General features: G+C 40.0%; 1 protein-coding gene across 13 annotated transcripts in view; it reads left to right on the top strand.

The window, feature by feature from the left end:
* LOC125107889 (uncharacterized) overlaps positions 1 to 26,979 on the top strand; it is a 199,417-nt gene that overhangs the window by 145,184 nt on the left and 27,254 nt on the right. The window contains exon 4 of one of the 13 annotated variants that reach the window (XR_007129687.1): positions 21,148 to 21,363. The exons of 11 other annotated variants lie outside the window; for them this stretch is intronic. The gene's annotated coding sequence lies outside the window, so the exon portion shown is untranslated. Of the gene's footprint in view, positions 1 to 16,996; positions 17,081 to 21,147; positions 21,364 to 26,979 lie in introns of those variants that run through there. One more of the 13 variants, XM_047743366.1, reaches the window with a different exon arrangement.

Here is a 26,979-nt window from a genome sequence, read left to right as displayed (position 1 = left end):
CTTGCGGCTCTACTAAACAGGGCCTGCAGAAGGAACTGGTAGATTGGAAGGGAGGAGACAGGGAGAAGCTAGCATATTTCTGTCTCTTTTTTTTCTGGTTCAAGAGAGCCTCTCTAGCAGTGGTGATGTCTTCTCTGTGGCTTTGGAGTTTTTTGGCTTTGAGTGAAACATAGTAATAACCCCTGTCCTTTATTTTGGAACTAAGGTAATTGGCCAAGGACACCATCCTTACAGTATAGTGTCGTCTCCTTGTCCACAGGGGTATAGTGGTGATTACAATCAACCTATTGCTTCCTTCTAGAAGGTCGTAAGTTTATAAGAAATAGCAAGGCTAACAAATTGCAGCATTCACAGATTAAAGCCCCGTCCATTTTCCCACTAAAAAAGGAGGGGGGGCGGAATCCTGTAACCCATTTCTGGAACAGCTTGTGAAGCCATTAAAGTTTTGGTCAGGGCAGCCAAGGTTTTTAACAGTGACTCACAAGATCAGAAATCCACATGGAAGCAGCTGCCTGAATTTTCTCTCTCTCTCTTTCTCTCTCTCTCTCTCTTTTTTTTTTTTTTTTTTTTTTTTTGGCTAACTATAGTGAGTGGAGAAGTCTACCCTTGTTATAGGAAAATTGCACATGACCTAGAGTGAGTTGAGTCTAACTTACATATTTATAATAATAGTTATCATTAATTAGGAACCTATGCTGTTCATCCATACTAGTTACTTTACAAATAACAATAAATTTTCATGATAAATCAAAATCACCCTCAAGGTTGTTAGTATGTTTTTCTCCTTTTGTAGAAGGGAAATGAAGGTTTGGGAGTATTGGGGCACTTACTGAAGGTCAAAGAGAGTAATTTGATACAAGTTCACATCTGTTTGACTTTAAAATCCATAATATTGTGCTATAATACAGTATTTCCTTTTTTGTCAATAATCTCATAATAGCTCAGTTTGAGAGTGGAATTAAGCATTACAAAACTAGGGAATGAATTATATTCAGCTTTAAATATCAACAGTAATTGATCCAAGACCTCTAATTGGTGACTGGTGGCAATGAAGTAGAAGCAAAAAGGGTGTTAGATCCTACTGATCTATGGATTTATTGGGGGAAGCCAGTAGCTCTTCAAAAATTTTGTTTTTATTATTGTTGGTGTTTAAAGATTTTCCTTTTGAGTAAACTCTCCACCCAACATGGGACTCAAACTTACAACCACGAGATCAAGAATCCTGTGCTCTACCAACTGGGCCAGCCAGGCACTCCTGTTGTTGTTGTTGTTGTTTTAAAAAAAAAGATTTCAGATATGTTGCACCGGCCCCCAGCTAGTCTTTGATGCCGGGATCCTTCCTCTTTGAGTATGATCAACTCCTTCCTTATCACAGAAGGCATGTGTGGGGATGTTTGCTGCTAACTACAACTAACAACTAACCACGTGGGTCTCGGGAGTATTGTGCAAAAATTCTTCTGGGAAGGAATCAACAGAACAAAGTGCCTTGACATCTGCCATGACTTTGGAGTATGATGGATACGTGGGGAAATTTATACCTGCCCTCCCTGCCACACAGTGTGCATTGTGTTTCCTTCTTCTATGAGACTTCCTGGTCTAGTTCTTCCAACCCTTACAAAACAGGTCATTATAATACATTATATTGGATGTATCTTTGAGAAAAAACAAATCTTTTTCTTTCTTTTGTTTTTGAAACACAAAGGTAGGAAGAAGAAAAGAGGGGCATTTGATAATGGTGGCTCATAGAGTGCGCACGGGAGGAATGACCTCACACCACGCACAGTAGACCTGGAATAGCATTTATTCAGAGAAACCTACAGAAGCAGGACGAGGAGCAGGTGTGCAGTCTCTCCTTTGCCTGTTGCTCTCTAAGACAGTGCAAAGTGCTCTAGCAAGACTGCAGTCTAAACTCTAAGCTAATAAGCCACATGCAAAGAAGATCAGCATCCGCTGTGGTATGAGGAAGGCCTAGAGTCCCAGCCTTGGACTTTCTTTGTCATGCCTTCTCACCACTCATGTTTACCAGACCCTCTCTGGCGTGAACAGGAGTTCGGACACAAGTCTTGCAGTTTCAGGTTTCCAATGCATGGAGCCTTGGCTTCCTGGCCGGCTCCTCCACCCCAGTTCTCTCACAGGACGCTTGCCAAACAGTCCCGCCCTGCAGGAAGCCTCCCTCCTTCTGGGAGGCCTTCCAGGGGCTAGTCTCAGATAAATTAACCTTTACTTCTCCCTGCAGCATAAACCTGAAAACCTCTGAGGACCAGCTGGAATTGAGAACATCTTATCAGAATGTGTTTGGGTGGGTCTTTGCCAATATATCGAGTATCTTGGCCCATAGTACTCATACTGTCATCCTATCGATCAAAAGAAATTGATCAAATCAAAAGTCTTTATTTCACAGCTCAGAGTTGTTCTCTCCAATGCTTCTGTCTAAATTCTTGGTAGTTTGATTATAAACAAAGGTGATGCTTCCAGTAGCCTGACTGCTCAGTTCCTCTGAGTTTTTTTCTCCACTGATACTGTCCTTTATTCTACCTCAGCCGCTCACTCCCACAATCACATTGTAAATCCTATTATTACCAATAATTCTCACTTATTTATTATCTGAATTTAATATGCACACTTCTCATCATTCCCATTCACTTCCTCTAAAGTTCAACTTCAACAATTCTTTAACTTCATCGGGATTTCTAGTCCGTTGATCCTGGTACATTTTCCCTGTCCTTCTCCGCCCTTGGCATCCATCCCTTCCCCTCTTAAAGTCTATGACAACCACTCTCATCATGTACACATCCGTGCATGTACCCTCAATTCCTTTGCTTCTCTCTCACATAAACTTGGAAAAGCACAACTCTGATTAAATCTAATTCTCTACCTACTCCTAGTTTGTGGTTGAAAGAAAGCACTCTACCCTGCTATTAACTCCATTTTAAATTCGTAATTACAAACATCAAATGGGCCTAATGCTGCCTGGCGATCTCACTCTATTTGCCAGCTCCATTCACCATCCGACTTTCCTGTACAACTCTGTCCACTTTCCCTGTCTCTTCAGACCCTAACAAACTTCCTCCTCTATCCTTGCCCTCAAATGATCACCTTCTTTCCTACTTCCTTAAGAAAACTGAAGCACTCGCGAGAGAATTTCTTCAGTGCCCTGCTACACATGTACCCTGTAGCAGGATCTGCACATGTATGCATGTGTCTCTTACTAGAGATGAACTATCCATGCACCTAAGGCCAGCACTTTCAGTCCCTTTCACACATATGCAAAGACATCACTCCTGTCAATTTCTTTCCTTCTCCTATAGCATTATATTTCTCCCATTTAAAAAAACAAAAACAAAAACTTTCTTCATCCCATGTCCTGCAGCTACTGTCCCATTTCTTTGTTACTTCAGCAGCAAAATTTCTCAAAAGTGGTATTTATACCTCTTCTCTCCAGTTTTTTTCTACTCGTTCTGTCTTGAATAACCGAAAGCAGTCAGACTTTTGACTCCATGACTTCATTGGATCTACTCTTTTTTTTAAGTTTTTTTTTTTTAAATTTATTTATTTGACAGAGAAAGCGAGAGAGAGAGAACACAAGCAGAGGGAACAGCAGGCAGAGGGAGAGGGAGAAGCAGGCTCCCAGCTGAGCAAGGAACCCGATGCAGGGCTATCCTAGGACCCCAGGATCATGACCTGAAGCGAAGGCAAATACTTAAAGACTGAGCCACCCAGGTGTCCCCATTGGGCCTGATTTTATCAATTTCGACAATGACTTTTACATGGTTTAATTCAGTGGTCAGTCTCTGGAGCATTTGGCAGAGTTATTCTTCTCCCTGATGGCACCTTCTTCACTTAACTTCTGGGATACTACCTACTCTTGGTTTTCTTCACACCTCACTAGTCACTTCTTATTGTCCTTCACTGATTCCATCTTTTTGCCTAGACTTTTGAACACTGGAAGATCCATGACTCAGTCTGTGGGCCTCTTCTCTTTTTTTTTTAAATCTACATTTATTACCTTGGTGATCTCATATAGCTTCTCTACGCTTTGTTAGAATGGGTCTAGATTGACCAAGGTAGTTGTCCTTAAGCAGTGAGTATTCTGGAGTCTTGACGGAAGTCTCTAGACATCCCCCCTGCCTCTCCTCCTAAGTTAATTAGAACTTGAACGTCTCCCAGCCAAGTGCAAGCTCTGGTAATTTTTCAGTTTTGTCTCCTGTAGTTACGGTTGCCAGATAAAATATACTTGGGACATCTACAAACTTACTTGTTGATTATCTGAAATTCAAATTTAACTGGGCATTCTCTGTTTTTATTTGCTAAATCTGGTAGCCCTACCAGTATTTGTCCATCCTTGTGGAATTTCAGCCTACTTACACATAATTTGAGAGTTCAGCTAAGTGCTCACGGGTTCCCCTATACAGATTTATGGAGCTCTAGTTCTCGAGGTTGTTTTTTTTCCTCCCAGTACTCTGTTCTACAAGTTCCTCTCTAGCCTCCGCCAATTCCAATTTTTGTCTTTTCACCTCACTAAGAAAATTGTGCTCTATCTGGGTACACTCACCCTTTGCCACAACCCAGTAGAGGGGCCCAAGCAGAAAGCCAGAGCAATTGTAGGGTTCACTTCATTTGTTTTGTATCCCTCGGGGATTATAGTTTTCTGGGCCACCTATGGTCCAGTGTCTGAAGACAATTGCTTATTTGGGGAGTGAGAGTTCAATACCATTTACTCCATCATGGACAGAAACAGAAGTTCATTCTGTGTCCTTAGAATTTTCTGATGGTGTTTTTCTTTTTTTGCTGTCTTGAAGTTTAAGAATTTTATAAAAGGTCAAATTTGGCAAACATTCGGGATTCCTTTAATGCTATGAAAGACCTTTCCCAATAAATTACTATTATAATTTCATCCAGTTCCTTTTAATGATTGGTTTATTCCTTTCCATTTAAATCTTTGGTTTCTCTGGATTTATTTTGATGTGAGGAGTGAAGGTAGTATATAGTTCTGTTGTTGTTTTTTTGGGTTTTGCTAGCTGGTGTAGAAGATTAAAGACATCCACAAATTTGTGGATGTATCCCCAGTGATACATTTGGGCAGTATCCCTAGTAAGAGGTGGATTCTCTTTCTCCTCCTCTCGAATTTGATCTGGCTTAGTGATTGCTTTGGACAGTTGGGTACAGCAGAGGTGATGCTTGCCAGTTCTGGGCTTAGCATTTGAGGGCAGTGATCATTTCTACCTCGGTTTCTTGAAACCGTGAGTTGTCCTATTGGAGGATTGACCACCCTGCAAATGAAGTTATTTGGAGAGACCCTGAGGCTACTTGAGAGAGAGAGAGAGCAGCCAAGAGGAGCCCAGTCTTTTAGCTATCTCTGCCGGGGTGCCAGACACTCTAGGCGGGCTCAGCAGCTGGCTGAGAACCACTAAGTGACATAGTCATTGTTGTATGCAGCGAAATCGTCACCCAGCCAAATCCTACTTGAGTTCTTGACCCTCAGAATCACAAGATATAACAAAATGGTGATGTTTCAGCCATTGGTTTTAGGGTAGTTTGTTATGTATCAGTATACAACTCTAACAGCTGTCCAGCTACCCCAAGATTTTTGATGAATCCATCGTTTTTCTACTCATTTGAATTGTTACTTCTATCAAACATTCAATTTTCTTTTGTAGGCCTATTTCTTAATTTTTTTTATTATGTTTTAAGAATCTCCTATTATTCATTTACCAGTTCCAAACTGGTTTATTAGAGTAGTTTTATGAAACATTTACTATATGGTAAAGCTAGTACTCCCATGTCTCTTGTTTTTTAGGATGCCTCTGCCAATTTTTGAATTTCACATGAGGTTTTATACAATTTTGACATATAACAAAAAGTTTACTATTAGTATTTTGATTGGAACTAAGTTACTTTTCAATCTAAATTTAGAAAAAAATTCACAGAAAATTTAGAAGAAAATTTCCATTTATTTATCTCCTTTGATGTACCTCATTCATTTAAAATTTTCTTTATGTAAGTCCTTGGAAAGTTCTACATGAATAATTTACATGAACAGCTTGTCATTTTTGCTATTATAAATAGAAATTAGTGTTCTATTTTTCCAGTATATTGCTACTTGAATGTAGGAGATAAATTGGCTTATAAGTATACATATAAAATTTTTTTTTTAAGATTTCCATTTATTTACCTGACAGACAGGGATCACAAGCAGGCAGAGAGGCAGGCTGAGAGAGAGGGGGGATGCCAACTCCCTGCTGAGCAGAGAGCTTGATGCCATGACCCTGAGATCATGACCTGAGCCCAAGGTAGAGGCTTTAACCCACTGAGCCCCCCAGGAGCCCTCCCACTTTTGTTTTTTAAGTAGGCTCCACAACCTGCTTGGAGCCCAGTACAGGACTTGAGCTTACAACCCTGAGATCAAGACCTGAGCTGAAATCAAGAGTCAGGTGCTTAACCAACTGAGCCACCCAGGCATCCCTGGCTTGTATTTTAATTTGAAACTATTCAGTGACCAAGAGTTCTTGCTTCTTAAAATTATGCATTTGAAATTTTTAGATTTTCTTTACATCATCCACTTACAATAATAATTTTGCCTTTCTTTCCAATATCAATCTTTTAAATTATTACTTCTATATTGTAGGCTCCACAAGGGCAGGGATTTTTGTCTCTTTTATGTACTATTATAGCTCTAGTACCCACAGGCCTGACATGTGGTAGGCATTTAATATACAATTGTCGATTAAATTAATAGTGCAAGGCAGGCTTTGGAGTCAGACTGGCTGGGTTTGAATTCTGATTGCTACTCGTTCACTATATTACCTGATCTCTTAGTTAAATTTTCTTAGTTTCAGATTCCTTTTTCATCAGTAACTTGGTGTTCAATAGCATCTATTTCAAAAAGGTGTGAAGATTCAATGAGATAAGTAATCCATAAAAAGATCTTAATGGAATACTTGACACATAGTAGGTTCTTGATGTATTTTTATCTTTTCTATTATTTCTCTTCATCATAAACTATAATAATAGTAATAATAGTAAATTGCCCCTTAAGTTTCATCATTAAGCATGATAGCTGTTGGTTTGAGATAGAGATTTTTAAAATATGTTAAGAAAGATTATACTATTATTAACGTTTTAATAGAATATGTATAAGATCTGGTCAAATTATTTATTGAGATAGTCATATCATTTCTCCTTTAGCCATTTAATAGAGTGAATTATATCAATATAGTTTTTAATATTGAAAAATTATGTCCCTTACGCATTAGGAATCTAAATGGCATTTTCAGACTAAGGTTTTAAAAATATGCCTATCACAACACAAATTCTATATACTCTCTTTAAAAAATCAGTAAGTTCTCACAACATGCAATCTCTAAACTGACCTAATTTATGATGCATCTGGGAGATTTCAGAGTTCTGGAGTGGATTCACAGTTCGTGTGAAGAATATGAAGCTATCACAAAATTTACCTAAAAGGAGAGCTTTTTAGAAGTAGGACTTGAACTTTCTGCATTTCCACAACCATAGAGCTGGTTATAGAGTTTATTCTTTCACATGAATTCTATAAATTCTCTTTTTTTCTTTGCAGAAGAAATATACTGAATAATTTATTCTGAGCAAAATTAAAAATTATAATTTTTTTGTTTTTTTTTTTTAACTAATTTTTAAATTTTTTTATAAACATATAATGTATTTTTATCCCCAGGGGTACAGGTCTGTGAATCGCCAGGTTTACATACTTCACAGCACTCACCATAGCAATTACCCTCCCCAATGTCCACAACCCCCAAAATTATAAATATTTGAAAATCCTTTCAAAAGTGTATAGTAACAACATGTATTTCATGTGTGATGATTGTGTATTTTAGTTTAAAATTTTTTCCAGTTTATTGAGATATAACGGGCATAGAACATCGTGTACGTTTTAGATGTAACAACATAAAGATTTGTCATATGTATATATTGCAAAATGATTATCACAATAAGTTTGATTGACATCCATCACCACACAGTAGTTGTAGTCTTTTTCTTATGATAAGAACTTTTAAGATATACTCTTTAAGCAACTTTTAAATATACAACACGTTGTTGTTAATTACAGTTATTATGCTGGACATTACGTCCCCAGAACTTATTTATCTTAGAACTAGAAATGCATACATTTTGACCACCTTATATAAATGCTTCTCTTGCAGACTTTTCTTCCTTGGCAATTTTACTTGCTGCTTGTCTTTGCACTCCAACTCAAATTGCCAGTGCCATCCTAACCACTCATGAAAGTGTTAATGCTAAAAGGATTATCTTTATTGTATATAGAGGATATTAAAATTTCTTCCTGTATATTTGAGTTCTGGCTGCTGTGGCCCCTAAAAGAAGTAATTCAAAGAACCACATTTTCCCCAACTTCCAAGTCTTAGTCTGACAAAAGGATTTTTCTCCAAATTTATGGATCTGTTTACATAAAAATCATATGAAGGCATAAAAATTAAGTCATGTTATTGCACTTTCAATAAACCCCCTTTGCTAGAAAGAGTAAGTTCCATGAAATTGGGACTATCCCAGGAAATTTCCAAACTTCTAACTTATGTTTGAAATAATGCTCTTTTAATTAAGTCCTGGTTTAACTTCCATGTATACATTGGCCTTTTATACTTTTTTAAAAACTTTTATTTTATTTTTTCAGTGTTCCAAGATTCATAGTTTATGCACCACACCCAGTGCTCCATGCAATACGTGCCCTCCATAATACCCACCATCAGGCTCACCCATCCCCCCACCCCTCCCCTCCAAAACACTCAGTTTGTTTCTCAGTCCACAGTCTCTCATGGTTCATCACCTTTTATATTTTTGACTACATTAAATACTTTTATTTATATCACGGTTATAAATATTTCCCAGTGCCCTTGCATTTAGGATTTCAAAGATTGTTCTTTTTTCCCATAGGTTCCCTTATGAGTTTTTTACCTGGAGGCAGCAGATGCTTAATCTCCTTTTGTGTGTAGAGTTTGCATTTTTTAAAAATGTGCATTGCAGGACGTAAGGCTCTGCAATGTTGCTGTAGCCAGAGTCCTAAACCTGGCTGGCGATAACTCTGAGGGCCAGCATAGTATCTCACCAGAGCCTCACATCCTGGGCCCATTATTGCCTCTATCTGTCAGGAGCACTGTCCGAAGCCAACAGTATTTTCCCCTCACGGTATCCCCAGCCAATCTTAAGGCTACACTCCAGAAAGTAGCAATAAAAACTGGGTGGTTTATTGGTTTGTATATTTGCTTTGGAAGTGTCCTCCGGTGCCACATTTCTGGGCCAATCATTTTCAGACATTTGTTGGTTAAGGTAGCGTAAGACTCTCTTCAAATATAATCTTACACGGTGGCCCAAGAGGTAAACTAGATGGAAAGGTTATTGCTCTGGTTAATGCAGGGAAGGAGTCTGGAGCCCTGTCTGCTCCGTGTTCCTCACCCCCTGCTCCCTCACCTGGAACAGCATCTGAAGGTCTCAGTGGAAGCCTTGGTGTGAAGGTCCCAAGAGGGTTGAGTCCCAAATGGTAGATCTCAGGTTAAGTAATTCTGTTAAGTGTTCTGTTGGGCCTGTGAAGTGTCGTCCTTCACTGTATTTTTTTTTCCAGCTGTTTTATTTTCAAAGTAATCCCAGTGAACTCTTCCAGCTGCCTAACTTGACATTTCTAAATGTGATGTTTATTGCCACTTTGGCTTTGTTGGTATTAGACATTAGGTACTCTCTTCCTACCGTGGGACATGAAGATTTAACTCTCTTCCTTTTCTTCCCCAAATCTCCTCCTCCTATCTTCACAGTGTAATTTGTAATTTAACCAAAATTTAGCATTTCTCTTTTTATAACAATGTAAATATTATTTGCATTTGGATCAAGCAAGATGTTACTTTGGGTACAACTTTCAATTTTTCTCGAAGTTAATAAATTTTTATAAATTCTTTTGCTTTTTTTGGAATTGCTTACTTGAATACTTAATATTTCAAATGCTCAAACATGCTGGAAAATATCTTCCATTCCCCTCTAACACCCCAGTTCTCCCTCTCTCTGCTCCAGTCTGCACTACTCACCCTCCAAGTCTGCCACACAGCTAACATCATGGGCTCTCTTCTGTTTGGGATTCCTGTGTTCTGGATGCCATGTTTTCTAATTTTTTAGTTGATCTCATCTTTTTGTTGGAGCACATGCTCTGATCAGCCTCTTAAAAAATGATGCATGAAACGTACATACTGAATCTTTGCTATCTGAAAATGTCTTGCTGTACCTTGACATCACATTACATGTAGAATTCTAGCTTAGAAATAATTTTCAGTCAGAAGTTTTACGGCACCTGGGTGGCTCAGTTGGCTGAGCCTTTGGCTCAGGTCATGAACCCAGGGTCCTGGGATCGAGCCCCGAGTTGGGCTCTCTGCTCACTGGGGAGCCTGCTTCCCTTCCTGCCTCTCTGTCTACTTGTGATCTCTCTCTCAGTCAAAAAATAAATAAAACCTTTATTTAAAAAAAAAGAAAGAGAAATTTTAGGCTATTCTTCTTCTGTCTTCCAACTTTCCCTCTTCATAAAGATGCTCATTGCTGTGTGACCTTTTTTATGCCTTGCACTATGCATTCAGCTAAACCTTTTGATCTGGAAACTCCAGTTCCTTTAGTACTGTATTATACTTTATTATGTGTCTGAGTGAGACATTTTTAATTATTAATTGAATACTAGAGGGCAACATCAATTAAGGACAAGTTGGAGAACTTGTAAGAACTTGTAAGTTCATCAGTAAGTTAGGATATTAATAAATTTCCTAAAGTGGTCTAAACATCAAATACCTTGGTAATTTAATTTTTATTTAATTGTTATTTATTTTATTATTTATTTATTTATCTGACAGAGAGAGAGAGAGAGAGAGAGGAAGCACAAGTAGGGGGAGCTACAGATGGAGAGGGAGAAGCTCCACAGAGAGCCCGATGCGGGACACCATCCCAGGACACTAGGATCATGACCTGAGCCAAAGGCTCAGCCAACTGAGCCACCCAGGTGCCCTGGCGATATAATTTTAAAAGGAATCTATCTGTGCAGTTATATACTGTGGTATTATGAGGTTAAACAACTCTCTCCTGGCTTAATTTTCCTGTTTGGAGAACATTCCCTAGAATAATACTCCTGGCCTCTCTTCTCACTTCTTGTTTATTCCTACCCTTTGGAGGAAGATGATGTGACTGAATTTTATGAGTAAAAACTGAGCATGCTCAGCTCCTCATGTTCTAGCATCTCTTTATTTGCATCCAGCCTGGCCACAAGAGGCAGGCTGCATTCGTCTTTCCTCTGCCTCATATTTAGGGGCTTATCTCTGTGGGGGATAAGCTGTCCATCCTGCTTCTGACTAGGTGTATACATTGTCTAATTCAGGAGAATCCCCTGAATTAGGACTCACTAGGAATATTAGGAAGTCCATTGTAACCGTACACCTGTGTTTTCAAATATCACTTCAATAATAAGGTAGTGTTTGATCTTCATCTAATGTTTGTATCTTAATAGGCTCTGAAGTCAGTAAAGGAAAAGAAATGTTATTATCCCCCCAAATCCCAGCATGTAGGTAACTATGTGTATACACACACACACACACACACACACACACACACACACACATAATGGGTAGAGGATTATTTACCCCAAATCATGGGTGGTTTAAGGGATTCAAGAGCAATTTTCATATGGTTTGGTTTTCCCTTTCTCTGTTTTTGAAACCCAATACCGACATCTTTGTAAAACTACCATACACTGTTCCCAGCAACAGCTGAGGCTCACGAACTTCATATTTGCTAGTATGTTCTCATAGCCTTACTGAATGGGTCCTGTCAAAGCTAACAGTGACCTTTTTCATTAATAACATAGGGAACATCTGAAGCTGTTTAAACTATGATAAATTCCCACTGAGTTCAGTTTAATAAAGACGTTTGTCTCAATGCACTTGTGTTGCAGTAACCTATTTCTAAAATAATAGCAGACTCACTGCTATGAATCCAAACAGGACTCAGATCTACCAGCTTTTTAAAAATCTCATGTTTGTTAAGAGGGTTTATGACGCCATCGCCTTTTCAGTTTGACAAACTTTCTCCTATAACAAACATCTAGGCAATCTCAGCCCTTACAGATATGCTACATGACTAGATCATAAAATGGGAAAAGCACTATCACCTTTTTTTCCCTCATGTCTAAAAGACTTTTTTTTTTCATCCATTAAATTCCTTCATTTATTCATTGAACAGATACCATGTGTTTATTAGGTGTCAAGCACTATGTTAGATACTAAGAGGCAAAAGAAAGGTCATTATGGGGAAGACTGACATAGAAAATAATTATAGTAGTATAAGTTGATTAAAGATATGTGCAGATTGTTTTGGGAACTCAGCAGAGGGGGTGATTTTCTTTGTCCAGAGGAGCCTGGAAAGGTCTCCCAAAAAGACAAATTCCTACATCCTCTTGAGTTTAGCAATCTCACAATTAACTTTTTATATCAAAGTTTGACCGAAGGACAACTATATGAACAGATATATATACTCATGGAGATTTGTATGAGACTTCAATCATGTTAAAGTTATTTATATTAAGGTCATGATAAACGTAATTTTAAAAAAGAGTTAGTAAAGCCCAAAGGGAGTAGGATTAAGACTGTGTTGTAGTCCATTTAGTTTGGTGTTTGGTCCCCACCAATGTAACTTGGAAAAGGCCACATAAAAACAAAAATTACATAATTTTTGGTAATGCAAAAAAAAAAAATCTGATTTGGAAATAATCCCTTCCAGAACTCCAAGTCTAATTTACATATTTGAGTACCAGAATTCATCTGTGAGGCATTCTGTTTGAAAACAGTGATTATTAATGTATAAAACATTTTTTGAACCTGTATACTGTATATGAAAGTGCACTGGATTCCTGCAGTGGTGGAGAAATAAAATCCTAGTATAAATAAGTAGTATAAATAAAGCTGATTATATAAAAGAATGAATCAGGCTGTAATAGAGAGTGGTCAATCCCATGGTGAAGTGCAGAATGCAAACCTTACCCAAAGAAATGTAAATTTAAATTAAAAATAAAAGTGGACAGGCAGGCCAAACAAAACACTGGTAAGCAAATCTGGCCCTTCAGTCAGTTTGAAACTCTTGGATTCAGGCAATTCAAATACGAATATGATTCCATCCCTATCCATGGAGTTCCCAGACCATTGGAGGACACAAACCTGTAAATAACTTTGGTGCCATAGGTTTTGCACTAATAGAGGGTAGCTGAGTGGTGCGGGAACCCAGTTCACCACCTAGTCAAGACAGGCACAAGTCCTAAAGTGGGTGTTATATAATCACTCAGTCAAGAATTTTTACCTGTTATCCTGTAAATCACCCTCTTCTTAAGTATACATCAGGTTTGCTCCCCAGTATTGTCCACAGCTTACTTTTCTTCATTCTATATTCTATTACACTGGCATACACTGAAAATCTTTTTTTTTCCTGTAATAATTTCAGGTGAATCAATTTGAGGTTTTTCAGTTATAAATTAACATCACACATATGAACAATTTTGCCAACTTCTTCTTTTTCAGCATTTATACTTCTTTTCTGTTTTGGTCCATATGCCTTGGCTGGGCCTTCCAAAACAATAACAATGTATGTGTTTGACTGTGGCCACCCTATGTTGCTCCAGCTTTCATAGGAATTCTCAGATATTTTGCATGAAGATCAATTTAAAATATATTAAAAACTAATTTGGAGGGTACAGACTCAAAAAAATTGAAAGTAGGGACTCGGGGCACCTGGGTGGCTCAGTGGGTTAAAGCCTCTGCCTTCGGCTCAGGTCATGATCTCAGGGTCCTGGGATCGGGCCCACATCGGGCTCTCTGCTCAGCAAGGAGCCTGCTCCCCCCCCCCCCATCTGCCTCTATGCCTACTTGTGATTTCTGTCAAATAAATAAATAAATAAAAGAAGTAGGGACTCATGCGTATTTGAACATCAATGTCATAACAGGATTACTCACAGGAGTCAAAAGTAGAATGACGCAAATGTCCACTGATGGATGAATGGATAAAGGAAACGTAGTAATACATACAGTGGAGTATTATTCAACTTTAAGAAGGAATGAAATTCTGGCATATGGTACGATGAGGACAAACCTCAAAGACAATAAGCTAAGGGAATGAGGCACACATAGAAAGACAGATATTGTGTGATATTCCACTTCTATGAAGTATCCAGAATAGTCAAATTCACAGAGACAGAAAGTAGAATAGTGATTACTGGACCAAGAGGTGTGGGGGGTGTGGTGGTGGGGGGTGGTAATAAGAAGTCACTGTTTAACGGGTACAGCTTCAGTTTGAGAAGATGAACAAGTTCTGGAGATGGATGGTGGTGATGATTGCACAACAGGGTGTGTGTTCTTAATGCCATTGGACTGTACACTTCAAATATGATGGATTTTACATTATGTATTTTTTACCACAGTAAAACATTTGGAAGTTGTTTTTTTTTTTTTTTTTTTCAAGTAAGCTCTATTCCCAACATGGGGCTTGAATTCACACCCCAAGATTGAGAGTGGCACACTCTACAACTGAGCCATCCAGGCGCCCCAGAAGTCTGGAAGTATTTATAGCATTCCTTATATTCTGGAATAGTTAAAATGATGTAGAGCATAAAGTGGCATCTGTTCCTTGAAGGTTAAAAACAGTTCACCTGTAGCACATTCTAAAGCTAATTGTCCATTTTTCTTGATATCTGAACATTTTTTGGGATGTTTTTTGAAATAATTGCCAGTTCTTTTTTCTGAGGTTATTGGTCTAGTTTCTATTTCTTCTATCTCTTTTTTGTTTTGTTTTGTGTTTTGTTTTTTTGAGAGAGAGAGAGAATGTGAGCCGGGGGTGGGAAGTAGGGGCAGAGGGAGAGGGAGTGAGAGAATCTTAAGCATAGCCCCACTGAGCACAGAGCCCCACATGGGACTCAATCTCAAGACCCTGAGATCACAGCCTGAGCTGAAATGAGAGTATGACTTAATTGACTGAGTCACCCAAGTGCCCCAGTTTCTATCCTCTTTTTTAGAGAAAATTTAGGTAACTTATATTTTTCCTAGGAACTAATTTGTTTTATCCAAGCCTTATACTAGCCAAAAGCATTTCCTTGTAAGTCTTTGAATTGCTTTGGTACATCTTGTTATTTTCCCCCATTATCTCTTAGTATTTTGTATATTCATGAATTCTCCACATCCCCAGTTTAAAAAAAAAAATAGGCTTGCTATATTAGTTTTATTTACACATACACGCGTGCACGTGTGCACACACACAACACACACACACAACACACCCAACTATTGTGTTCTTAGTTCTAAAGTTTCCATTTAATTCTTTGTTATATTTCTTTTCTGAGATTTTCTTCCTTTTTTTTATTTGTTTCAGGTATGTTCACAGTGCTTGTTAAGATATTTTATGATGGCTGTTTTTAAAATCCTATCCAGTACTCCAAGCTCTGTCTCTCTTCTTTTTGGCCATTGTCAATTTGTCTTTTCTCATTCAAGTTGAGATTTCTTGGTTCTTTGTATGACAAGTGATTTCAGTATATCCTGGAGTTTTGGAGAATCCTGTGAGAGACTCTGCTTCCTCTTTAATCTTGTTTTAAGCAGGTAGTCATCCTGTTTGAGTTTGCATTTGTAGTGTCAACAATTACAATATGCCACACCTCTTGTGATCCTATTTTCCCATTATTTGACTTTGTTCTACAAAGAGCTTCTCTGGGAAGCCCCGCATACTTTGGATAACTCCATTGTCCTGGTTGTCTCCATTGTCTCTGTATTGAAGACAGCAGGAGAACTACCATTTGTTTGTATACTGCTCTTATTTAACTTGTAACATCTCTTCTATCAAGACCTTCAATTATTGTCTTACTTACCTTCTCCCCCAGGTGGGCTGCCCCAGGCCATTTTCATCCCTCCACCCTACTAGTCTATTTTGTCTTCAATGACAAATTAGAAACACAGGTATGTAGCTTTATAGTAGTCCTGCAAATCTTTCTGGGATAGTTAGGCTCTCTCCCCCCTCCACCCTCACTTCCTAGGCTGCCTGGGGTTCTAACTCCCTCTCCCAGTCCTTCCTCCTCTAGGGGCCCTGAACTGCCCTTCCACAGAGGATGTTTGTGCCCACACTCAGTTCAGTAACAGCTGTTTGCTAGTTGACTTACTCAGCTTACTCCTCCTGGAAGAGTGATGTAATGGCTTTCGAAATATTGGACAGAACTTCTGCTTTTGAGCATTGTGTAATTGTTCAACTGGCAGAGCAAACAGTAAAAGCACAGTTCAGTAACATTCTCATCAACATCAGCTCTGGGTCTAAAGGAGGAAGGCCGGTAGGGCTTCAAGAAGGCAGTAGGGGAGAGAGATTGAGAACACTAGCCCGTCTCTGGAGGGAGAGCTTAAGACCCTTGAAGACTCCATGCCTCAGAAAGATTTGGAGAAGTATCACAAAGTCAGTTAAATATATATATTCTGGCTAACAACCAAGATGGGTGGGATGTGAAAACGGCTTGGGACAGCTGTAGGTGGGAAAAGGAAAATAAGGAAATAATTGTAGAATTTGAAAAAAGAAGAGTTGTAAAAAATTAAATAATAACAATAGTAAACAAACAAATGGACACACACCCCTACCGCCTTTCCTAATTTTAAAGTGGACAGTGAAGTCAGCCAAAGTATGGTGCTGGGCTTCTCAGAGACTCTCTGTATAAAAAATTGAAAAATACCCCAAAGAGATTTTCATAGTGTGGCATATTGTAACAGTTTACATGTAACAAATAAAGCTTTTAATATCATAAAAAGGGGCAGTGTAATTGCGTCCTTCGTGAGAAAGTTCTAGATTTTATTTTTTAAAAAATTAATGCCTATGGTGTAGTCGTCCCAGTTTAAAGTGTGTGATGAGCAATTCCCTTCCCCTTCAAATCTGACAGTGGCACCTTCAGATTGAACGTGTGGCCATAACAGGAAATGGAAGCCTTTTGCATGGGAAGCTTGGGTCCAAAAGAAGTTCCTCCCATCCAGCTGGACTCTTGAGTAATGTGTTGAGCAAGGTGAGCCTGCTCATTTCTTACTCCTGTGAGAACTTGTTTTAACTGTGCTTCCCTCATTAGGCAGATCGGTGGCCTGCGGGTGCCTAGTGCATGAGTAGATAAAACTCCTATGTAGAACTTGACCTACTACCTCCATCCTGTTTTCAGGCTGGCTATGGGACAGAAGATGGGAAGATAGTAGGAATGGGAGAAGAGGAAAATATTTGTCTGCGAGCAGGAAATGAAGACCTAAGTCCCTAACAGGTTAAGTGAGTGCAGGCTCTGATCTAAAGACTGATGGTTTGCTCTGCTGGGCCTGCACCTCAGAGATGAAATTGTATACATGCTGTGTGTTTCTAGGCTTGCACCGAGGCTGTCTCTGGGTCTCTATCCTTGTATCGATGACTTCTTACCTCTATCCCATAGGCCATGTTCAACATCTGGTCTGCTTTCCAGTCCCCCTTCCCATTCTCCCATTTTGTTTCCACCAGTGGGCCTGGTTATTTGATTAAGGAGTTCTGAGAAAAAATCCATTTATCCATCAATCCCCCCAAATTCCTCCAAAGCAATCCCTCTCCCCCACTGCAAAGGGCTCTCTGGTCTCTTACCGTCTCTGCCCTTCTGCATCAAACTTGGCTCCCAGCCACTCTGACAAACCAGCTTGCGCTAGGGAGAGGCACAGTCCATTCCCTTCTCAAAGCATTTGCATCTGAAGAGACAACAATCAAAGCTTCAGGTCAACCAAACCCTCAATAGTTGTGTAATTTCAGACATCAGTACCATGAGACTCTCTTTGGAGGGATTTGTAGGGAGAGGTACTCTGTGTGTTTAGAATTTTAATTTAATAAATAAATTATTTTTAAACTTATACAATGCAGGTTATAATATCTACACAAAAGAATTTTTGAGGGTTTCAAGTGAGACAATGCATACAGCTAGCCCGGTGCCACAAATGAAAAGAGGGTGTGAGGGTGTGACAGGTGGCGGCCTTCTGCTGTGGCGCTATTGCTTAGTTTTGCTTCTGCACCAGGTTCTGGGCGAGGCCATGGGGCAGGCCACCAGATATGATCATAACAAAACCGTCCTCCAGGCCTCCAGGAGCTCAGCCTAAAGAGAGAAATTTTGCACACGGACAGCTTAGCTCCCTCTCACTCAAAATGTTTTCTTATATGTTACCTCACTCAGTTCTCTCATTGCACTTGGTATGTGTAATTTCATTAGTCTTCAAGAGACTCGGAGATTCCAAAGGAATTGTCCAAGGTCCACACCCAACTCGGAACAGATGTTCCCTAAGTGAACATAATTCAAAGGGTATGTATATCACAGCAAAATAGTCTCAGTACGAGTAATTGTCACCAAACTACTGAACTCAGGGCTATGGGAGAGGAAAACCAATGAAAACCAAGAGAAAAGTCCTCAAATTTTTTTCTGAAAGTGGGCATTTGAGTTAGGGTTCAGGAAATATGATCACTGTAAATGTATTATGATAATTGGAAGTTATCAAAATGCTTCTTAAAATTGAGCTTTTATTCATGCTGTCATACTGTAAGAGCCATATGCGAGTCTGTCTCCCCCATCCCACCCCCGTGTGTGTGTATGTGTGTGTGTATATGTGTGTGTGTGTGTGTAAATGGGGTGGAGGTTAGTAGAGGGATACTAAGGATGAGTATAGTTAGACAGTAAAATAAGGTCTACGTTGTAGTATATCCTCCATAAAAGTGAGCACTCAATTAATTCCAGAGCACTCCTGTCATTTTAATTATGATTCTATCAACAAGTTTTACTGCTTATGAGAGGTGCTAACATGGACTTATGTTCCACCTTCCCTGGCATGGTAACAAAGGAGGACAAACTCAAAAAAAAAAAAAAAAAAAAAAAAAAGGACAAACTCTGTGGTCAGTGACTTTACCCCCTCTGCTTCCATATGGGACCTGGATATTGAAAGCCAGGATTCTGATTAAATTACGTGGCTTGTTCCTACATATTTTCAGTTTTTCCTGCTATTGTGCATGAGATCTATTTTTCTGTGTAATGGTTAACTCTTTACTGCTGACGTATACCACTATAGTTTCATGGCTCATTTGGGCAACCCAAGGTTTGATCTTCTCTTAAAGATTACTCTATTTCCTAGTCCCTTTGAGGATAGAAAGGTGTCCATGTTGGTGATAGAGGAGGACGTTCCTTGAGGGTTGGGGGAGCAATTTTCTAGCAAGTGTGGGGTAGAGGCATCTGGGTCCTTCAGTGTGGCATTGGAGAGGCTCTGGAAGTCTGGCACTGAGTTTCCCGCGGTGACTGGAAAATGGTGGCAATGGGGGGTCTTCACTGCATCCTACAAACACGCACACATAGAGTATGGTGGGTCATTCCTTGTTGTGTGGCCTTTGGGCTCTAGTTCTCCCGTCCTCCCACAAATTCTGTGAACTGGCTAATATCTTGTGATATGTTCCTTCTTATTTAAACCAGTCCTAGTCCCTTACCCAGTCTCTTTGGATTGCTCTGTAGCAGTTAAAAAGAATTCAATAGGTTATACCCACTGACATTGAAATTGCCTAAAACATTGGTTATGCGAAAAAAACAATGCAGTATCATAAACAAAATGGTACATTACTTCATTTATGTGTATCTTTGCAGATGCCTAGGGAAATGCACCGAGAACTTCTGAGGAACTACAAACCCAGATGATAACAGTGGCGCCTTTGGGGAAGAGAGTGGGAGTAGGGAATTCAGTAGGGCAAATGCATTTAGACTTGTGCCTTTTACTCTGTATACTTTCTCTTGAATTTCTACAAGGAAAATGCTTTCAAGTATTGCTTATGTACCTAACACAGCAAAACAATACAGAAAAAAGAAAATTAGTGGGCCAGAGTGTAGCAAATAGAAAGCAGGCATCTCTAGCTTATTATCAGCTTGATTCCCACTGAACTAATATTATAAGCATTGTACCATGTACTACACACAGCATAGATGGAACTGAACAAGGGAGGGAACTGAATAAGGAGACACATAAAGAGACAAATACTATATTGTGTTGTAATTGGAAGGATAGCAATACAAAGAGGTTTTGTGGAAGCCCCGGGTAGGGTCCTCCTAAGCTGATCCAGGAAGAAGGAAGGGAGCATGGCAAAGATTTCCTTGAGAAGGTGACACAGCTCTCCAAGAATAAGTTAACAGGAGGGAAGGAAGGATGCCGAGTGTGCGTGAGGTATTCTGCGAAGTGTGAGCAGGATTATAAACCCCTTCCAGCTCCTCAACAAAGCTGTTTCTATCTACCACGTGGGCAAGACAGCTGTAAAGCAAGGCATATTAGAGGGGATTGTGGACAACTGGAGGCACAATTAGAGTGTGCAGTCGGTCTGAGCCTAAACAACCATGGGACAGTGCAGACAGTTGCCAAAGCCAACTTGGGGACAGCTGTCTCCATCACTGGGGGTAATGAAGAAACCAAGAGGCTTCCTGTGGGCAGCGTTGTCTTCCAGGCAATGTGTGGGCATTTACAAAGAATTTACCCTATAAGTTATGGAGGCCTTTGTACAGGGACAGATTGTGTAACCTCTGATGGGCGAACCAGCCAACATTTGTCTTCCCTGCACTGTACCCTACGGCTATGGCATTGTCCCACCTTCGTGTTATTGTCTACCTTATTTCTTTCCCTCCTTTTTCCTACTTGGTGTCCTCATGATTGCCTTTCAGTCAAGACCCCCCAAAGCCTGCCCCCTAACCATTCTTCCCAGCTTTTCCATTTGAATACCCAGACTTTACCCTTGTCTCTGAAGCCAATCTTTGGCACTATTAGTCTGACTTTTCTGGGTCTACCTAAGTCTTGGGGCCAGTCTGATAAAGTTAGCCTGCCAATGTGATGATGGAGGGTGATGGCTTGATGAGTCACTGCCCTCAGGAAAGACATTCCTGTTTTAACCAAGCCTCCAGGACAAGCCATCTCTCACCCCAGAGAGAGACACCAATATGTGGGGGAATCACAGTCTGCCGTTCTCCTGCCATCTTGGTCAAAATGAATAACCTGGGCTGTGCTCCGGCTGTGCATCCTCTTGTCCCGTCTATTGAGGTCCCTGCCTCTATCTCCTTTCTAGTCTGTAAACTCCGTGAAGGCTGCCCTCAGCATGAACCTGCCATAGCAGAGCTCTGGGAAAGTTGGCTTGAACTCACTCATCCAGCAGAGCTTTATTGAACTCCAACTGGGACCAGGATACTGCTAGTTCTGGCAGCCAGGAGGGGACCTGCTCTGAAGGAGCCAGTCCACTGTGTGCAGAACCACTCTGCTTCCTGCTTTCGGAGGGTTACAGTAGGTGAGTGAGAAGAGATGGCCCAGGCATAAATAAACCTACCAAAAAGCCAGACACATATAAATAGCAGTGCTTCCCACATTGTAGCAACAGCTCAGCTGAGTGAAATATATGGACAGGTTCCAGGACCCTGGTACTGGGAGGAGGACAGTCTTACATTTGAATAGAAAGGCTTTTTTTGTCCCCCTCGAGCTTTCTATTTTATTAGGAAGCATTTGGAGCAGTAAAGAGCCAGTATAGAAAATATCTTTATTCAGACCACCTAGATTCAGTGATTGTTAAACATGTTGGCCTATTTACTTCATCTCTTTAAAAAATAATAATAATAATAATAAGGAAATAAAGACTACGTGTGGAGTTGTAAGCCCTTATATTTCTCCCTAATTCTATTCCCCTGACTTTTTTCCAGAGATCACTATTCTTCTGAGGTTGCTGTGTTTCCCTCTGTTTATATTTTTTATTCTCTTACTCCAATTGTGTGGTCCAATAAATATGTATGACATTGGTTACATTTTTAAAGTTTATATAAACGCATTCATACTTTGGATGTTTTTTGCAACAAGCTTCTTTAGTCAACATTCTTTTTTTTGTTGTTGTTGATATAATTTTATTAACTCTGGATACATAATATAACTAGTCTTTCACATCTAAATTTTAGTCAACATTCTAATGATGTAATGATATTTCTTTGTTGGGTAAATTTTAACTTACTTGTCCATACACTGATAAACATATGGCTTAATTCTGATTTCTTGTATGTTTCCTTATATGTCTTGTATATGTCTCTTGATATCCTGGTATCTTATATGTCTTCTAAGTTTCTGGCACATAGGGCATAGGAATCTTAAATTAAAATGGGTGATGAATGATTTTTTTTTACAGATAGTTTTTCTGTAAAAGCAAGGTTGCACACATTCAAGTACCACACCAGAATATTCCCAATTACCTTCATTCCTTTTGAGTGACAAGGTCACCTCATTTAGCCACTCTCTGCCTATCTGGAATCTATCAACATCTTCACTAGGGCCTTGTGCCTATCAGCTTGAGATTGTGTATTGGGAAGAGTCCCAGGGATCTGTCTGCTAAGATATATGAGATTCTCAGGAAAGGACTAGTAGATGGCATCATGACTAGTCTCCCATATTAGGTGAGGGCACTACCTCAAAATGCTACCATTGCCCAAAACAATTCTTCAAAGCCACTCAATTTTTGCGATAATAGTCCATTGCATGGTCGGTCATTTGATATTTAAAATGAAAATGATCAAGCACTTTTTAGGGGTTAGGCATTGGTTCAGGTTCTTTAAATTCATTAAATCTTAATCTTTACTATAGCCTTCAGGCATCGGTGTTATTTTTATCCTTCTTACTGATGAGAATATAGGTGCTGGCTGAGGTATGTAACTTGCCCAAAATGGCACAGGCAAGAAACGGCAGAGGCAGGATTTCAAACCAAGTCTCATGGGCTCCAGAGCCCATGGTGTTAGGTGAAGATAGAGGACACAGATTTTCACCTTCAAAAAAATGCATAAAACCCATTCCTATCAAAAATGAGAACTTGAAGGGCACCTGAGTGGCTTAGTCAGTTAAGTGTCTGCCTTTGGCTCGGGTCATGATCCTGGAGTCCTGGGATCTCGTCCTGCATCAGGCTCCCTGCTCAGCGGGAGTCTGCTTCTCCCTCTCCCACTCCCCCTGCTTATGCTCTATCTCTGTCAAATAAATGAATAAAATCTTTTTTAAAAAATGAGATCTTGAATCGAACAAAAAGAAAACAAACCAACTTGAGGGATAACCTTCAAGACAATTGAAATATACTCTTAAAAAATATCAATGTCATGAAAGACAAAAGCTGAGGGCATGTTCCAGATAAAAGGAGGCTGAAGACACAGGACAAAGAAATGTAAATGTGTGATACTGGATTAGAGGGGAAAGGATGCTCTAAAAATGTTACTGGTACTACTGGCAGAGTTAAACACAGAATGTATTTTAGATGATAATATTAAATCAATATTGAATTTCCTGAATTTATCGTAGCATTTATGATTAAGGAAGATACCCTTGTTCCTAGGAAAAGCATTTCTTTCACTTTTAGTAATACCGATTACTTCTAATATACCTGTGGAATACTTGTAATTCTTCTATGAATATTCGATTGTTATCTTTTGGCAATTTGAAAAGGGGGGCATGGTGTGACTGGATTGATTTCTATTTGTTTTGTTTTTAATTGAATATAATTACATGCATATTGAGTGGATCACTGAATCAAGTAAAGAATTAGAACAACCAGGCTGGAGGAGAAAGGAACTGACATTTGACAATGTGATTTTTCAGGATTTGGTGGGTTTCTTCAATGGGAGCACCCTGCCCCTTACTCATTAGCCATTCTCTATAAGGGCCATGACTTCCTTCTGCCTCATTAAACGCCAATTACCCTCTTAGTTTTTAAACATGGCATTTGCACCTGAACTCAAACTGTCACGTTGTATTAAAAATGCATTAGCTTGCTTTTAATTTAAGACCTACAGCCTTCAACTAATTTAGGGGCAAAAGGGAGAAAACCCCATTATAAAAATTTAAGTTAAATTGCTCTGGTAGGGGAGGGAAAATAAGGAGGGCCTCTAGTCCCTATAATCTTTTGAGACTTGATCTGAGGAGTACTTATCCATGAGGCTCTGCCCAGAGGTTCACATCTGGCAAAGGGCCCTCCTTGATAGTCTGCTAGTACTTCTTTGGCACTCTCGTACAGCACTTGATTATTTTGTCAGGGGCACCCCATGAACTCTATGTGTCTCAAGGAAAGAGACTGAGTCAAAGATAATTCCCTTTGACCTCCAGTGTCTGGCATACAAAAAGACGTGTATAAATATGTAATGCATTAATCTCAATTTCATTTTTAAAGAAAATGCATATCCGTGTGTGTCTGTCTCTGTGCCTATATCTAGAAGTCAGGGTCTGGTGACTCCAGGGGTCATCCTGCTTAACCCTTTTTAATTTAAATTAAATTTTATTTTATTTGTTTATTTTCCGAAGTTTTATTTAAATTCAAGTTAGTTAGCATATAGTCTAATAGTGGTTTCAGGAGTAGAGCTTAATGATTCGTCTTTTATCCCAGTACTCATCATAACAAGTGCCCTCTTTAAAACCCATCCCCATCCCCACCTAGCCCACCAGAACCTCTCCCTCCAGCAACCCTCAGTTTGTCCCCTACTAAGAGTCTGTTATGGTTTGCTTAACCCTTTATTTTAGATAAAATTCTAATAAGCTCATATAGTTTCTCACCTACGGTAGGAACAAAAAACTGAAACAAAAAAAAAAAAAAAGAAGAAGAAGAAGGAATGTAGTCTGCTTGTAGAAGAGAACATTCATGGCAGCAGTAAGTGAAAGGCCAACAGAGATGAGGGCAAGAAAATTAGGAAAAGTAGGAGTCCAGAGATATTTCCTGCAGGTGATGTCGATAAGGACAATGCCAATTCACTAAAATATGATTCGAGTACTCCAGAGTACTCCATATACTCTGGTTTAGCAGTCAGAGAAATACCTGTTTGTAAAAGTTAAAAGTGTTCTAGAACATTTAAATTGTTTCTTTTTTTAAAATTTTGACATGTCATCCCTGTCCAAAGTTTAATAGATGGGGAACGGCTATATGTGTTTTTTATTGATTGTTGTTTTTCCTGGACACTCATATGGTCCCTGCTTTTAATTTTAAAGCAGATGAATTAGAACATTTTGTATTTCTCCCTTCCAAAAAGATCCCCCAAATGAATTACTCTTGTGGCCCTTGACCAAGTTTTGTCAGAAATGAAACATGACTTCCCTCAGGCACCCTTGCAACCTCCTGTGAAGTGACAAGAGAGACAGGCATTCTCCTCCCCCTTCTCCCACACAGGCCCACTTCGTAGACACTGCCCCAGCTTGCCTGGCCAAGTTGGCTCGGGAAACAGGGCCTCCTAGTCCTCCGTCCTCCTCCTCCACGACCAGCTTCCAGCGTCCCGACTTCCTAAAGGGTAACCCCCTGGGTACAAGGGACCTCTGTCAGTCTCCACTCCCACCGGAAATAAACTCCAGGGGTCACTTCAGTGATGGACTCCACAAAGCATCAGCTCAGAGTCACGGAGCAGATCAGCCAGTGTCACAGAGGGCCACCTGGGAGCCTCAGCCTGCATGTCCAGCGCGGCTCTCCAGGAAGTCCTTGGCAAGGCCTGTCTTTTCAGAGCTCCACGCAGCCGGCCACCCAGCTCCTCTTCCTTGCACCAGGGGCCTTTACGGAACTCCTGGCCTTTGGTGGCCAAGGCTTCCGCCTTTCAAAGACCAGATGCTGCTCTCCGTAACCCAGCACTCCTGCTAGATAGTTCAGCCATTCCCCCTCCGCTCCCAGAGCCCCAGAAACTGGAGGTTCACAGGCTCCTTGGGTTCCACCCAGTTTCTCAAGGCTCGGGCCCATTCTGAGGAATCCAGCCTCTTTGCTTCGCTAGAGCTCTGCACACTGAGAACCGCTGGACCGGAGCTCATGCCTTGGGATCAGGCTGTGTCAGTGAAGACACGAACAGGAAAGGGTCACATGTCCCCAGAGTCCAGAGAACGGGAAGTTCACATGTCCCGAAAGTCCAAGCAGCCCTCTAGGATTAGAAACACAGTGGTGGTCACTAACTTTTTCAGATATTTTTGAGAACTAAGAGCTGTGTGACTAGATACTTACATTCTAACCCTTGCCCCCTTTAATAACTACTTTTTAAAATAAGCAGTGGAAACCACCTAAACACATGGCAAGGCTCTATACATTTTTAGAGAATTTGGGCATTTAATATAATTGTTTATATAGCTGAATTCAATGACTAAAGAGGCTCAGAGATTAGATCTTTGGAAGATATGTTCACCAGTCATCTAGCATCTGCTTAACTAGAAAAGAGTCTATTAAAAAAAAAAAAGACAAAATGACAGATACGAGATATGAGGAGAGGGAAGAAATGGGCAGAAATGGGATATGATATTTGATGACACTATTATTTGACTTGGCAAAAAATGCCCCCGTGCTTACAAATTGATTCCCTGCCTACACTTTATTCCTGTCCAGTGCTGCTATATAGGGCCATCTGTAAAGTGCAGTCCATCACTAGGCAAGCACAGTATCAGTGTTGTGCAGGCAGGCCACAGTGAGACCTAATACACTGGCCAATCATGGGAATACTGGGTCATCATGATCAGCCACCAAGAGTTCTCTATATATGATGACACCCAAGCCCACCTGAAAAAGAAAAAAAAATGGTGAAGGAGACATTTGCTATCTGGACCAGGACACTGGGATTAACATTCCAGATAAACAGAAGAGACCAAGGCTGCCCCAATCCCCAGGGGTAGAGAGTTAACCAGGAGAGCATGGATTCACCAGGAGAGGCCTCAGTCTGAGATGCTCCTAGATTGTCTTAGAGGACTGCTTTTGAGTGTGACATCACAGGGCCACTAGAAAGATGAAAAGCATAGGTTGCTGGAGGACATCATTTTCACCATGTGGCAAAAGCTTGGCTGCAGTAGGAGGGAATGAAGCCAATGGAAACCACAAGGAGAGACTACCTTGGGATGAGCCTCCTGATGATCTTCTTGGAGGCGCTGAAACTACTTGAGG

This window comes from Lutra lutra, chromosome 8 (genome assembly GCF_902655055.1).
Source record: "Lutra lutra chromosome 8, mLutLut1.2, whole genome shotgun sequence".
NCBI classification, from domain to species: Eukaryota; Metazoa; Chordata; class Mammalia; order Carnivora; family Mustelidae; genus Lutra; species Lutra lutra.
The sequence above is the reverse complement of the archived record's forward strand: the minus strand, read 5'-3'. Positions and strand labels throughout refer to the sequence as shown.